Here is a 15,329-nt window from a genome sequence, read left to right as displayed (position 1 = left end):
ATCCACCAGTACCGCTAGCAGCATATCCAGTAGGTAAATTAGTAGCAGAGTAAGCATCCTAATCACCATATGCAGATCCTCCAGGTCCAGAACCAGTCCCAGGCATTGAAACACCATGAGAAACGACAAGAACAGTAGTAGAATGCAATGTTTATTCAGTAGATTAAGAAAATGAACCATGACAGCAACATATAATCTAAAAGCTAAGGTAACACGAGAAGCAAGGGAAGATGAAGACCTAGTAGCAACACTAACCAGTAAAGTAGCACCCATAGTAGAAAGGGATGGAGATGCCTCGGGTGCAATTTAAGTTGTTCAATTTCCAGATCAAGACCTAGAAGCGGATAAAGAACCAAGCCCAGAGATAACCCCTAGTTGACCAGTAACAATGTATCGCCATGATCACCATTTTCTATCCTTGTTACTCCTGTACTAGCATCCCCATTCCTATTCCTTGCTAAATCCTTGTCTGAGAGGGTCCATCCAAAAGCTAACATAATAGGATAATAATTGTTCACAACTGCAAGAACATAAGTATAACTAGGTGGTAAGGCATAGGTTCAATAAGGTAATGCAGAGGAAGTATCCTAGCGAGTAGTTGCTTAAGAAATAGCATCAGCAAACGAAGAAGCATTATTAGTGAGTTTTTCATCCAATTGGAATCATTAGAGACCGAGATCACGAGGCAGCATAACAACTCCATATTGTTCGAAATTTCTGGCCATTTCAAACACAAATTAACTAGACAGAGAGTAATGCTTTTTTTCTTGCTCTATCTTAGAGAGATTCACCAAAAATTTTCACCAAAAACTAAATACTATGTCTCTCTTTTACAAATGATTTTTACATTGCTGTGTAAAATCTTCATTCACATTTTACTTCTGTAAAAAGGAAAATTCTTATATTGATTTACTGATGTAAAAGCAATTTTCTTACATAGGTTTACTGGTGTAAAATAAAAAAAACTTTCACATTTACCCAAAAAGAATTTCTTAAATGCCTTGCTTGTTTTTCACATCGCATTTAACCAAAGTTATCATTTATTCTACTGCTCCACACCATACATTTAATTATGAATTTCAATGCATATACTCCTCAAGAATTCGGAGTGATGTGTATTGTCCTGTTATTTCCTCTGCATCTCAGAGCCCTCTTCTTCCCTAGAACCAGTTTTTTTTCCTCCTGTGTGCAATTACAATTAAAAGTCAATACTCACACATCATATGGGTTAACAAAAAAAATATATGCCGTATTAAAAACTTTAAAGCTTTTACCTAAAACTATGATAGTTCATTAAATACATTAATGTTAAAATCGTTCCATAAAACTAAAAAAAATTCATGCAAGTTGAAGAAGATCCTCGGATGCATCTCGCAAGGCTAACTCACACAAACCAAAATCTGTTTAATTGCCTAGGGATTGGTGGTTTTCAAATTGTACTAAGGACGTATGTCACTTGGTGGGGGTGTTCGGAGCCCTTCTTACGGATACCGCTTTTGCCAATAGGTGGTGTGGGAAAGTATGGGTGGTTTTGCCAAAACAACACTGCAATAAATGTGCAGTTGAAATTAATATTTCAACACTGCCCTTTAATTTCAACTGCAGGGGTTATGAGTCATACCCAGACATTTCCTCAAAAATTCAAAGCTTTTCTGGGCCAATGGCTTTGTCAAAATGTCTACAACCTGTTCCTGAGTCCTGCAATGTTGTAGAACAATTTCTTCATTGCTCACCAATTCTTTGATGTAGTGAAACCTTGTGTCAATGTGTTTCGTTCTCTTATGAAACACCGAATTCTTGGATAATGTAATAGATAAGCTATTGTCACAAAAAAATCACTCTTGCTTTTGCATGGTCTTGACCTAAGCTCCTCAACATCCTTCTCATCTAAACTGCTTGACATGTTTCTGCTGTAGCTGCCACATATTCTGCCTCTGCTGTAGACAATGCTACAATGGACTGCTTCTTAGAAGCCCATGAAATGACTCGTGAACCCATGTGAAAAACATAACCGAAAGTGCTTTTCCGATCATCTACACTTCCAACCCAATCACTATCAGTGTATCCAACCAAATTTGAACATTCTGAGATTTTATATAAGATGCCAAACGTTTTAGTACCTTTAACATACCTCAAAATTCTTTTTTCTACCTGCCAATGTGCTTCCTTTGGCCTCTCCATGAATCTGGAAATTAAACTAATAGCAAACATTATGTCAGGCCTAGTTGCACTCAAATACATTAAGCTGCCAACTATGCTCTTGTACAAACTAGGGTCAAAGTCCTTGCTGTTGTCCTCCTTGTTGAGTTTTAATCCCATTACTGTGGGAGTGATTGTTGCCTTGCACTCTTGCATATTAAATCTACCCAACACTTCATTTACATATTTTGCTTGTGAAATAAAAATCCCATTTTCATTTTGATCTACTTCTATTCCTAACAAGTATCACCGCAAACCCATGTCAGTCATTTCAAATTCCTCTTTCATGACTGTTTTGAATTGTTCAATGAGGTAGTCATCATTACGTGTAAAAATAACATCATCAACATATAACACAACAATTAGCAATTTACCATCTTTTTCTTTGATGTAGACGGTGGGTTGTCTCTCAGACTTCGCAAATTCATTTTCGAGTAGATAGGAATCTATCCTACTGCACCATGCTCTTGGCACTTGCTTCAGCCCATAAAGAGCTTTCTTCAATCGGCACACTTTGTGCTCTTGGCCTTTCTTCTCATAGCCTAGAGGTTGCTCAATATAAACCTCCTCTTTTAACTACTCGATGAAGGTGGTAGCTTTACTCCTTGCTCGTGTCAAACAGGTTGATAAGATGCATTTACAGGTTCTTCCACTCGATATCTAGCTTCAACCCAATTAACAGGCATTGGTTAAAAGAGAACTCTTGAAGTAACAACAACCGCCTGCAAATTCATACTTCTAAGATACGCTTATTCAGTAAGTACTTTAGAGCTAAATGGTCTGTGCAGAACTGAAAATGGCCTTCCAATAGAATAGATAACAGTGGAACTTCTGTAAATCATACACCATAGCTATCCTTTCCCCCTCCTTGGTGGTATAGTTGTGCTCGGCTTGAGACAAATTCCTAATTGCAAAAAAAACAAGGTGATTGAGATTCCCTTCCCTTGGCTACACAAGCATTAGTCATAGGGAAATGTTGGATGCATCTACATGGACATGAAATTCCACATTCCAATCAGGAAACATTAGGAGCACTTACCCACTCTTCTTTCAGCCTTCCTGTTACGATTCATATATTTATCAAACTCCCTAATGCATGTAGGTACATTTGCCCCGATGATGGAGTATACTTCTGCCCCAATGCTTGGATGGGGTTACCCACCTTGATATGAGTCACAAAAAGCTGATCCAAAGTACTATATCTATTCTTATATGCTTGAAAGATAGACCCACCCTCCATAGATATAGATTTTTTTCCACGCATGCTTTGAAGGGTATGTTCGCTCGCTCTGTTCTTCTAACTCATTCCTCTGATCTTGCTTGAAACGTCTTAATCTAACATGTAGATAATGGTCTTGACATGGTAGTTCAAATAAGTTTTTAAGTGGTTTTCACGTATATGATGAATAGACGTATTATTACGTACGTAATAATGTAGGTCCTAAGGGAGGGGTTGCTGCAAGTTTCAAAGTCCCTTGACCCAATATTCATAGTGCACACATAAATGTACTTTAGTTTCATTATGAATCTCATTTATGCACTCTTAAGATAGGGAGATAGATAGGAGATTGACTTAGAAATAGGTTATTAATTTACACGCTTGCTGAAGTAAATAAATTAAGGTTGGATTATTTATATAAGGTTATGCAAGCATTCATTCCCATATCTCCTTCTCTTTCCTCACAAGTATGGATCCCACTTTCAAATAAACAAACAAAAAATTATAAGGTTTATCCATAACAATCTATTTTGTGAGAGAATAACAACAAGTTCTCCCATTCGCTCACATAACTTGGTGAGGATAGATGTAGCTTCATCGAGGAAGAATTTGTATATTGGACCTAACAAGGAGCATCATACCTTTCTCATTAGGGAGTTTTTGATCAAGTTATCTAGTTCTGATCCCACGAGGCCATTCGACTGACTATGGGTGGCCCGTTGACTGGCCATCAAATTCGTTCGATCCACACCATTTCAGAGACATGCAGTTTTTAGAGTATAGTCTATGCAATTTGACGAATAAGGTTAGACACTTACCTGTGTGGCTGTGGACATGTTTTGCAGGCTTCGGGACATGGAACGATGGCTTTTCCCACTGCTACTTCGTGCACAGGCGGTGGAACTCCTTCTTTCATTGGTTGATGCTGTCTGCAAAGCTTTGGGACCCGATCTTCTGGTTGTGAATGTTGCATGCATAGCTCTGTCTTTTCTTAGTTGTCGAGGAGGTGTTCACATCCAAGCAGAGCTGGTTGCATGTCCCCTGCAATGATCTCACCTGCTATCGACTCCATGGTATGTGCGCTAGACGGATCAGCTGCTACAGGATTCCTCTAGGACATCCTGTAGCTGCTTCTCCTCCTGGGACACATGCTGAAATGAGCAAGGTTATATTCGTGGATGACAGGTCCTGATGGAGCTTTGAAAAGTAGTGTGTGCGAACCTTTGAATGCTTGATTTGTCCCTTGGGGAAAAAAATTTCAATATGAGGAAAATAGGGCTCTTTCCATGACTGTGCAGGAATACAAAACCAGATTGTTGCATGGCAGTGGAAAGCGATGAAACCGATGATGGATGGCAAAGAGGGGTGGCTGTAGACCTCATCAACAGACTTCAAGCTTTAAATCCCTTTCCAGAATCGATTTTTTCCTACCCGAAGGCTCTACATGATGTTTCCTGTAGAAATGCAGAACTTCCTATAGAAATTCCTGAAACTTCCTATAGAAAGCTCAGAACTTCCTGTAGGAGGTTGAATCTTGGCCTGAAAGTGTTCAAATCTTGGAAAAAATGAGTGGCCATGGGGGGAGTGTATATGAGGATGTCTGGTAGCTTGGGATGGACCCATGTCCTCGTTTTGCGCAACCTTCTTTATTTGCACTGTATTCCATGCAACCTGCAATAATTTCAGAGATCAGACCTCTTTTTTTCTTTTTCTCTTCATTTTTCTCTTCTTTTTTTTTGAGAGAGACAGTAGGGCCGCCTCCATGAGGTTTTCACCCCCACTATATGCCCTGGGTGCCTCGGAGAGGTTTTCACCCAGGCATCTTTTTTATTCCATTTCTTTATTTTTTTGAGAGACAGCAGGGGCGCTCCATGAGGTTTTCACCCCCACTATCTACAATAGGCACCTCGAAGAGGTTTTCACCCAGGGAATAGATGCAGAAGCCTGCTCTACTACTAGCACCGATTTTTCCACAGTTTCAAGGAACTCTTGCCACGAAAAGGGGTTTCTTGTAGATTTTCAATCAATGCCCATTGACAAGCATGGGGATGGCTTCTTCATCAATGGTCCTGATAAGCATTGAACCATTTTCATTGCATTTCTCCACTGTATATGGTCCTAACCATCTTTTCCTCAACCTCCCTTTGAAATCCTTGTATCTTGAGTCATACAGCAGTGCCCAATCTCCCGACTGGAATTGCTTTTCATGAAGGTGTCGGTCATGCCATATCTTCCTTTAGAGTTGAACTACTTCTGAGTGGAGGAAGGCCTGCATTCTGTGTTCATCTAATCCATTCAGCTGTAACAAACTTTCACGTTGAGCATGGCTGAGATCTAGGTCGAGTTGAGCTGCCACCCTCAATGTGTTGTACTCAAAATATATGAACAACAAAGCTTTCTTCCCGTAGACCAATTCATAAGGTGTGAAACCTGTTGTAGTCTTCCAAGTGGTTTTGTAGGCTCAGGTAGCCTCAACTAGGCGATCTGTCCAATCCTTTCTGCTGTTGCTCACCACCTTAGTCAAAATCCCTTCCAATGCTCTATTAGTGACTTCCACCTACCCATTTGCTTGTGGATGATGTGGGGTGGAAGTCCTGTGCTTGATATTGTGATGAGCGAGCAAGTCTTCAATCAAGTTGGATGTGAACTGGCTTCCTTGATCGGTGACTAACTCTCGTGGGTAGCAAAACTTGTAGAAGATATTTTCCCTTAAAAACATAGCCACCTTTTCTTCTGTTGCGGCTTTGATTGCCTTTATTTCTGCCCACTTGGTCAGATAGTCGGTGCACACAATGATGTAAGACGTTTGCTTCGAAGGGGGGTTGATAAGACCCACAAAATCCATGCCCCACTTCTCAAATGGCTCGAAGGTCACTTGAGGTTGGAGAGGCATTTCATCCCTTGGAGTCGGTTCCCCGTCCTCTGACATCGGTCACAGTTGCTGATGTATCTTCTGACATCTTGATGAAGAGTAGGCCAATAGTAGCCTGCCTATCGATTTTTGAAGGCAGTCCTTTTTGTTTCAAAGTGGCCTCCACAAGGTCCGTCATGGCAGGTTAGGAGGATGTCAAAGAATTCCTCCTCCCTAACACACTGCCTCAAGATTTGATCTGGACCAAGTTTAAACAAGTTGCCCCCAATCCAAGTGAATGTGGCACTCTTCCTTACGATTCTGCTCTTCTCCTTTGAGGATAGATGCGGAGGGAACTGTGTTGAGACCAATTAATTTTCTATATCACCAAACCATGGAGAGAGTACTGAGATAGAAAACAGATGTTTGTCTGGAATCTAGTCATCCACTGTTCCTTTGTCACCTGCAGGAAAATCCAATCTAGACAAGAAGTCAGCAACAACATTTTCCTTACCTAGCTTGTCGACAATAGTCAAATCAGATTGCTGCAACAAAAGTAACCATCTAATAATAGGAGCATTGACATCAGGCTTATTCATTAAATATATAATCACAGCATGATGAGTGTGTACAAACGTTTGATAACCAGTGATGTAGTGTCTGAACTTGTTTAAGAAATGGACTACAACCAGGAACTCTTTCTCAGTTACATTATAATTCATTTCTGCCTTGGACAAGTTTTTGCTAACAAAATATATGGAATATGGTAGTTTCTCCTCAACTTGTCCTAAGGCTGCCCCTATGGCTTTGTTCGAGGAATAAGTGTGGATGTGGAAAGGTAGGGCCCAGTTTGGACCTCTCAAGATTAGAGCGAACACCAACTTATCTTTCAACTCATCCAGTGCCCCTTTACAATTGTCAGTCCATTTGAACTCGACATCCTTCCCTAAGAGGCCAAACAATGGCGAGGCTATCTTGTTGAAATCTTTAATGAATCTTCGATAATATCTTGCTAAGCCTCGGAAACTCCAAACATCCCTTACCTTTTGTGGAGGTGGAACCTTTTGGATGATAGCAATCTTGTTAGGATCCACCTGTAACCCTTGGCAAGAAATGGTATGACCTAGCACGGTCCCTTCAGTCATCAAGAATTCACATTTTTCGGCACTGAGGGACAGGTTCATCTCAATGCACTTGGTTGGAACTTTTCCCAGATTAGTCAATGCTTCTTGGAAGTTGGACCCATAAGGTGTAAATTCATACATATAGATTTCTACCGAATCATGGACCAACTCAGAAAATGTGCTCAATACTGCTCTTTGGAAAGTGGCAGGAGCGTTGCATAGCCCAAAGGGAAGGACTCGGTAGGCAAAGGTACCCCATGGACAAGTGAAGGTAGTTTTATCTTGGTCCTTCGGCCTTATTTGGATCTGATTATACCCGCTGAACCCATCTAGGAAAGAGAAGAACTTCCTCCCTGCCAGTCCATCCAACACTTGATCTATGAATGGCAAAGGGAAATGGTCTTTCTTGGAGGCTTTGTTAAGTTCTCGGTAATCTACATAGATTCTCCATTCTCGTTCTTCTTGGGCATAAGCACTAGAGGTGAGACCCACCCACTATTGGAGATAGGGTAGATGAATCATGCATCCAACATTTTTTGCAATTCTTCTTTGACAATGTCTTTAAGGGTTGGGTTCATTCTCCTTTGAGGCTTCCTCATTGGTTTACAATCTCCTTTAATGTTAATGTGATGGGTACAGACCGAAGGATGGACTCCTTTCATCTCCTTATAGCTCCAAGCGAAAGCATCTAAATGATTGTTCAATAAGCTACACAGCTCCTTCTCTTTGGAAGGAGATAGGGAGGAGCTTATCTTCAAAGCTCTTTCAGGACCAAACTCCACATTATTAACTCTGGGAGAGGTCGGATCAGTTACACAGAGGTCCACTATGGTGCTGGCCTCGGCATCTTCCACCAATTCCCCTAAGGATAGTGCACTGGGAGGAGGATTTTGAATCAAAGTCTCAATCATATCATCATCGGTTTGAGGGCCTCCCCTAGTGGTTTCTACTATGCACAATGGTGCAAAGTAGACCTCATCCTCATCTCCTTCTTCTAACCAAAATAGTAAGTCATGTTCTAGCAGAGGTTGGGAAGGAGGGTATAGGACTAGCTGCTTGGACATAGGACCATTCTTGATGGTCATGTTTCTAGCTCAGCAACTGATGTAAGCATCCACAGTGGCTAACCAAGGCATTCCCAAAATGAGGGGGTATCTAGTAAGCTTTGCCTTTGGCTGAAGGACCAAGAAGTCTTCAGAATACTCCCAAGAGTCAAGAGAGACCAAGACATCTTCCACAATCCCTTCGGGAGTCACAGTGGAGCGATCTGCCAACTGCAGGACTGTCGAGGTCTTCCTTAAGGAACTCAAAAGGTTGAGTTTAAGCATGGTGTCCCTGGTCATCACATTAATGGCAGCCCTTAGGTCAATCAAGGTATGGAGGATAATGGTGCCATTGATGTGGAAATCAACTACAGGACTCCCAAGGTCCAAATACTTTGGACAGCTTACTTGCCCCAACATTAGATCGGATAGTTGTCTTATGACATTGATAGTTGAGGCATCTCTATTTCGCCTACCTCGGTGCCTGAAACACTTCTCCTTAATCAATTTGTTGTATATTGGTACATCATTTATGGCATGGAGAAGTGGTATTTTCACACACAACTGTTTAAGTTCTCCCAGAAGTTCAGTCTCCTCTGGGTTTGGTTGCATGGTTACTGTTGGTCACTGAGGAAAGGGTGGAATGGCGCTGGGTTCACTTTCCTGTTTCTCGTCCTAGTCCTGTAGGGGAGGAGGTTGGCGATCTGGAAGGGTCTTCCTGGATCGTAGGTTGATCTCGTGGTTCTCCACAGCATAGGTAGGGCATGTTGTCTCCCCATTGTATACCTGCTGGGCTTGTCGGTTGTTGGGGTTCGGGTTCGGTTGAGCAGGCATTTGGGGTTGTCTTGGAGGAGCAGGAGGTAATGGTTGTGGTTGAGCCGGTGGGTGGAGGTAGAATAGTGGGAGGAGAGTTGTATTGGAGCCTCCACCTTGGTTGAGGTGCATTCCACTGAGGTTGAGGCTAGGCATGCGAGTGAAACAAAGGAACAGTGGGTTGAGCATGGTACTGAGGTGGACAAGACCATGGAGGAGGTGTGGACCAGGAAGGATGAGCAGCGGGACCCCAAGAAGGCATGTGAGCAGATTGGTTGGGGCTATAATAAGCTTGGGATGTCCCTTGCATCCCCTGCTAGTAAGGTCTAGGCCCGTGCAACCTCCTTTGGTTGAGGAAGTAGAGAGGTTCAGTGGTTGCCTTAGTCCCTTGGTACATGGCTTTAAATCTAGGCAAGGTTAGGCATTGGTTCATGGGGTGGGTTTCCTCACAAACGAAGCATACCTCTACTGAGTGCAATGGAAACTCATTCTTAGGGTGCTTACTCGTACATCTAGGAAAAAAAATGGCCAAATCCCTCTCAACTTCCTCCTTATTTTGTTGGATTTGGAAGGTATCGAGTTGCATGGCAATGGTGTGTCTCATCTCCCTTTTGAGGTCTTCCATCTAATTAGTAAAGTCATGCTTGGAGAAGGTAGTACTAGCTGAAACTGGATTCCCCGTACCTCCTTTCTGGGTTGCCCTAGAGTGGTTTCTAAACACATTCCTTATGTCCTCATAAGGTAGTTGGTAGATGTCTCATCTAGCTAGCATGTGAAGGGTATCTAGAAGGTCTTCAGAAACTCCTTGGAGCAGAACCAACTTTAAAGATTCAGGGTCAAGTCTGCACCTGGCCCGTTTACAACTAAGTTGGAACCTTTCCTCATAGTCTTCTAAACACTCATCATTTCCCATGGTCATTCGAAAGATTTCTCCCTTTGCTTCTTTTGACCTACAGTAGTCCTGGTATTTGTTGTTAAAGGCTTGCTGCATCTGAGCCCAAGTTGTGATACTGTTTCTAGGTAACCCCATGAACCAGCGTAATGCTACATCCTTGAGGGTAGACGGAAAGACAAAGTTTGACAAAGGACAACAAACTCAAACAGGAAGTTATCAAGGTCTTCAGTGGTCAATCCATGGAAATGAGGTAAGGTTGAGGGACTTATGTTCTTCATCTTCATGTCCCCATTGGTCTCTCGCATGGGGAAAGTACCTTCTATTCTCTCGTCATCGTCTCTACCGTTTCTGTTTTCACCCATGGTCTCAAAAGGAATGTTTTATTGCTCCTATTCTGTTATAGGATCTTTGTATATCTCAGGAGGTTCACCTATAGGTTCTTCTGGGTCACTGACACCAAAGAAGAGAGAAGGGTGACTCAGTGAAGTGGAGGGGGTTTTGGGTACAAATTTTTTGGTATTATCTCTGTTCCTACGAGGCATGAAAAGATTTTTGATTTCTTTTTTTTTTTTTTTTTTTCTGATTGTACCTGCAAAACTGAAACAGATGGAATTGCAACTAACTAAAATCTATCTTGCAGAAACGAAAATGCGGAATTGAAATGAAAGTAGGAAAGGACTAAGCTATTTTGCTGAAATCAAATTGTGAGAATGAAATACTAGACTACGTTTGCATAATTGAAATTCTATTCTACGCTTGCAGAATTGAAAGGCTAATCTATGAATGTAGGAAATGTCTACTCTGCTTTTGCGGAAATGAAATTATAGAATGGAAATGAAATAAACTACTTAGTAGAAGGTTAGAGTAGGGAAATAGAAGAAAAGCAGCAATCAGAAATACTCTGATGCTTCCCCAGCAACGGCACCAAAAAGAATGGTGGGCTCTAGTATTGCAGCAATAATGCTGCAACTCCTGCGACTCCCTTCTTTACTCCTATCAACCCGGTAGTTCGATAAAACTTGGAAGCGACAGTGCTGTATGCACAGGTTATGCGTCAAACTTGTGATTTCAATGAATCCTGCCTGATTTTAAGAAATTAGACGAGAATAATCCACTAGAAAAGCTTCCAACAAGTCACACTAAAAACAAATCGAAACTAAAGGAGTTTTCCTTAGTGTGACTTTTTTGGATTTTCTCATGCTAGAATCCTATGGATACATTTGTGATGAAATCTTGATTTGTGTTATTTAAACTAGTTTTTTAACTATATATATGGATTTGGCACCTTGAAAAAGCCCTAGGGAACTTTTATTGTGCAGGGGCTACCCATCAAACTTGTGATGTCACTGAATTCTTGTCTGATTTCAGAGAAATTATATTGTAATAATCGAGCGGAAAAGCTTCCAAAAAGCCACACTAAAAACAACTTGAAACTAAAGGAGTTTCCTTTAGTGCAACTTTTTGGAGTTTTCGGTGCTGAAATCCAATGGAAAATTTTGTGGTGCAATCTTGATTTGTGTTACTTAAACTAGCTTTTTGATAGTATATATGGATTCAGTACCTTGAAAGACCACTAGGCCCTTCTATTATGAAAGGGTTACCCATCAAACTTGTGATTTCAATGAATTCGTGTCGGATTTTAGAAACGCTAGACTCGAATAATCCACTAGAAAAGCTTCCAAGAAGTCACACTAGAGACGACTCCAAACTAAAGGAGTTGTCTTTAGAGCGACTTTTTGGAGTTTCGGGTACCAGAATCTGGTGGGAAAATTTGTGGTGAAATCTTGATTTGTGTTATTTAAACTAGATTTTTTACTGTATATATGGATTTGAAAAACCCCTAGGGCACTTCTACTATGTAGGGTTTACAAATAAAACTTGTGATTTCAATGAATTTGTGTTGGATTCTAGAGAAATTAGACTGGAATAATCCATCCAAAAAGCTTCCAAAAAGTTGCACTAAAGACAACACGAAACTAAAGGAGTTGTCTTTAGGGCTAATTTTGTAGTTTTTGTCTTTATTCTCAAATTTAATATTTAATATATATTACATCAATATTTGAATAGAAATTATAATTTTCTAGAAAGAGGAAAAATTTAAAAAGAAAAATGTATTGCAAAAATTATTGATTTTAACATTATAAATAATTTTTTTTATTTGATAAAATTAATTAATATAAAAAAAACCAATATTTTTAAAAATAATAAAAAAATTGGGTAAATATAATCTTTAAAATATTACTATAATAATAAAAAAAATAAAAACCCTATATTATATAACTTTACGTTAAATTTTAAAATCAAAATATTTATTACAAAATTAGTATTCTTAATTTTCAAAATTTTAATTTAAAATATATATAAACATAGTTTTAATTATATTTTAAATAATTTAGCTTTATTTTCTCGTAAATATTAATAAATAAAAGATTGGTCAAAGTAAATGACGATGACCACCATCAATATTACTCGTAGAGAGGCATATTCTCCAACTCATAATAAAAAAATTAATGTATACGAGAAAAAATGAAAATAATCATGGTGATAAAATCTAGGGATTTGATCTCTCTCTGGCCATGATAGATCCATGATAGATCCAGAGTTAGATGGATCTAAGGTGTCACTAGTATTCTATGGTAAGGTGTCACTAGTATTCTATGGTCAAACGTCACTAGTTCGTAACCCCAATAGCTAAAACCCAACAATACCAAGGGCTAGTGTGAGCAAGATGATGCTATTTATGGATGATTTTGACTAATTAGGGCTAAAGACAACTCCTTCATATATTAGTTAGACAAAGTATTTTCCATAATTTCAAAATTCTTAAAAATACTAAAAAAAAAATCATTTAATCTATTTCATAATTTTGAAAATGAGTGGAAAAATTGATGTTGAAATCTTGATTTGTGTTATCTAAACTAGTTTTTTCACTCTATATATGGATTCATTAGGGTGAAAAACCCCTAGGGTACTTCTACTATGCACCTTTTACAAATAAAGTTGTGATTTCAATGAATTTGTGCTCGATTTGAGAGAAATTAGTGTGGAATAATCGACTGAAAAAACTTCCAAAAATTCGCACTAAATACAACTGGAAGCTAAAGGAGTTGTCTTTAGGGAGGCTTTTTGTAGTTTTCCTCTTTATTCTCAAATTTAATATTAAATATATATTACATTAATATTTGAACAGAAATTATGATTTTCTCAAAAAGGAAAAAATTAAAAAGAAAAATGTATTGCAAAAATTATTGATTTTAATATATAAATAAATTTTTTTATTTGATAAATTTAATTAATATAAAAAACCAATATTTTTAAAAATAATAATAAAGTTGAGTAAATATAATTTTTAAAATGTTTTTATAACCGTAAAACAAATAAAAACCATATATTATTTAACTTTGCATTAAAATCTAAAATCAAAATATTTATTAGAAGATTAGTATTCCTAATTTTTAAAATTAAAATTTAATATATATATATAGTTTTAATTATATCTCAAAGGAGTTGTCTATAGAATTTTTGGAAGCCTTTCCTCTCGTTTTTCGTGTCAAAATCACCCAACAATTTATTGGAATCACAAGTTTGATAGCTAGTTTGTGCACGATCAAAGCGTCAAGGGGTTTGTGAGGGTAGTTAAAAAACTATTTTAACTTCACCAAATCAAGATTTAACCTCAATTTCTTCGATCAGGTCAAGGGAAAAATCGCATTATAGACAACTCCTATTTCAAATAATTTAGCTTTATTTTCATTTAAAGCTTAATAAATAAAAAATTGGTCAAAGTAAATGAGGATGACCACCATCAATATTATTGGGTAGAGAGGCACATTCTACAACTCAGTATTAGGGGATCTGTAAATATGTCACATCTCCAATAACATATTAATAAAAATAAAATGAAAATAATCATGGTGATAAAAACTACAATATAATTCAATAGAAAGAATCAATATTATTGTGTAGAGAGGCACATTCTACAACTTAGGGGATGGGTAAGTATGTAGCGTCTCCAATAAAATATTAATAAAAAAAATTTAATGTGTAACAAACAAAATCAAAATAACCATGGTGATAAAAACTACAATATAATTCAAATATTTATTTTAATTAAATATTTGTAAAATAAATCTTTAAAAGGAAAATTATGGATATACTAAAATCTTTCAAGGCATAAATATTTGCATATAAAAATTGTAATATTTGAAAATATAAATTTGATATAGTTTTATTATAAATTTTGTTATGGTGCCGTCTAAAAAACATCATTAAATTTAATATTACTATTATATTAATATTGTTAAACTTAGGAATTAGATCCCTTTGTGTTGAAAAAGTCATTAGTTAGTAACTCCACTATCAAAAACCAATAATGTTAAAGCCTAGTGTGAACAAGCCCATGCAATCAACTAGTGATTTTGAATAATTAAATGTCCTTGGGTTTCACCTACCAAAAAAACAAAAAACTATCATATAATTTCCAATTAATTTCACATATTCAAAACAATATTTTTTATAAACAGAAGATGAAATGGCTCTTTGACCTAGAGATTGTAACTTCTTGTTCTTTAAAATATATTTTTGAATGCATAATTGATTTAATTACTTTTATTAGTTAAACATAGCCTTTTACATAATTTCAAATTCCTAGAAATACTAGACCATTTAATCTATTTGATAATTCAGAAAATAATCATTTCACCTATTGGTTAAAAAAACGGTTTTCACTATGTGGAAATTCCAAAAACAAGATATAAAACAAGGGAACAAGGGTTGGTTAACCTTAGTTACAACGAAGAGTAGTAAAAAGTCTATATGTTGGAGTCCGATAATAAGAAGACGTGGTGTTCTTCTCTCCTTCTCCTTGAGAAAACTTGTAATGAGTAGTGGTTATTGACTACTGATCGCATCGCAGGGCTCGCGACTCTGTTTCCTTCCATCTGCTGAGGTTCTGCGCTTGGTTTCCTCAAAATTCTGTAAGCTTCTTGATCTAGTTCTTCAGTATGTATCGATAGGACTTTACGCCATTATATCGTGCATAAAATCCCGATATGGAAGAAATCATAAGTGATTTATAGTTTTTTCTTTTGGCATTCAGAGCCGCCTTTCGATCAAGCGTTCAGAGTAACTATCTGCGCTTGGTTTCCTCTAAATTCTGTAAGCTTCTTGATCTAGTTCTTCAGTA

This window comes from Pinus tabuliformis, chromosome 2_2 (assembly GCF_031772625.1).
Source record: "Pinus tabuliformis cultivar Carrire ecotype Pingquan chromosome 2_2, CPIR1, whole genome shotgun sequence".
Lineage (NCBI taxonomy): Eukaryota > Viridiplantae > Streptophyta > Pinopsida > Pinales > Pinaceae > Pinus > Pinus tabuliformis.
The sequence above is the reverse complement of the archived record's forward strand: the minus strand, read 5'-3'. Positions refer to the sequence as shown.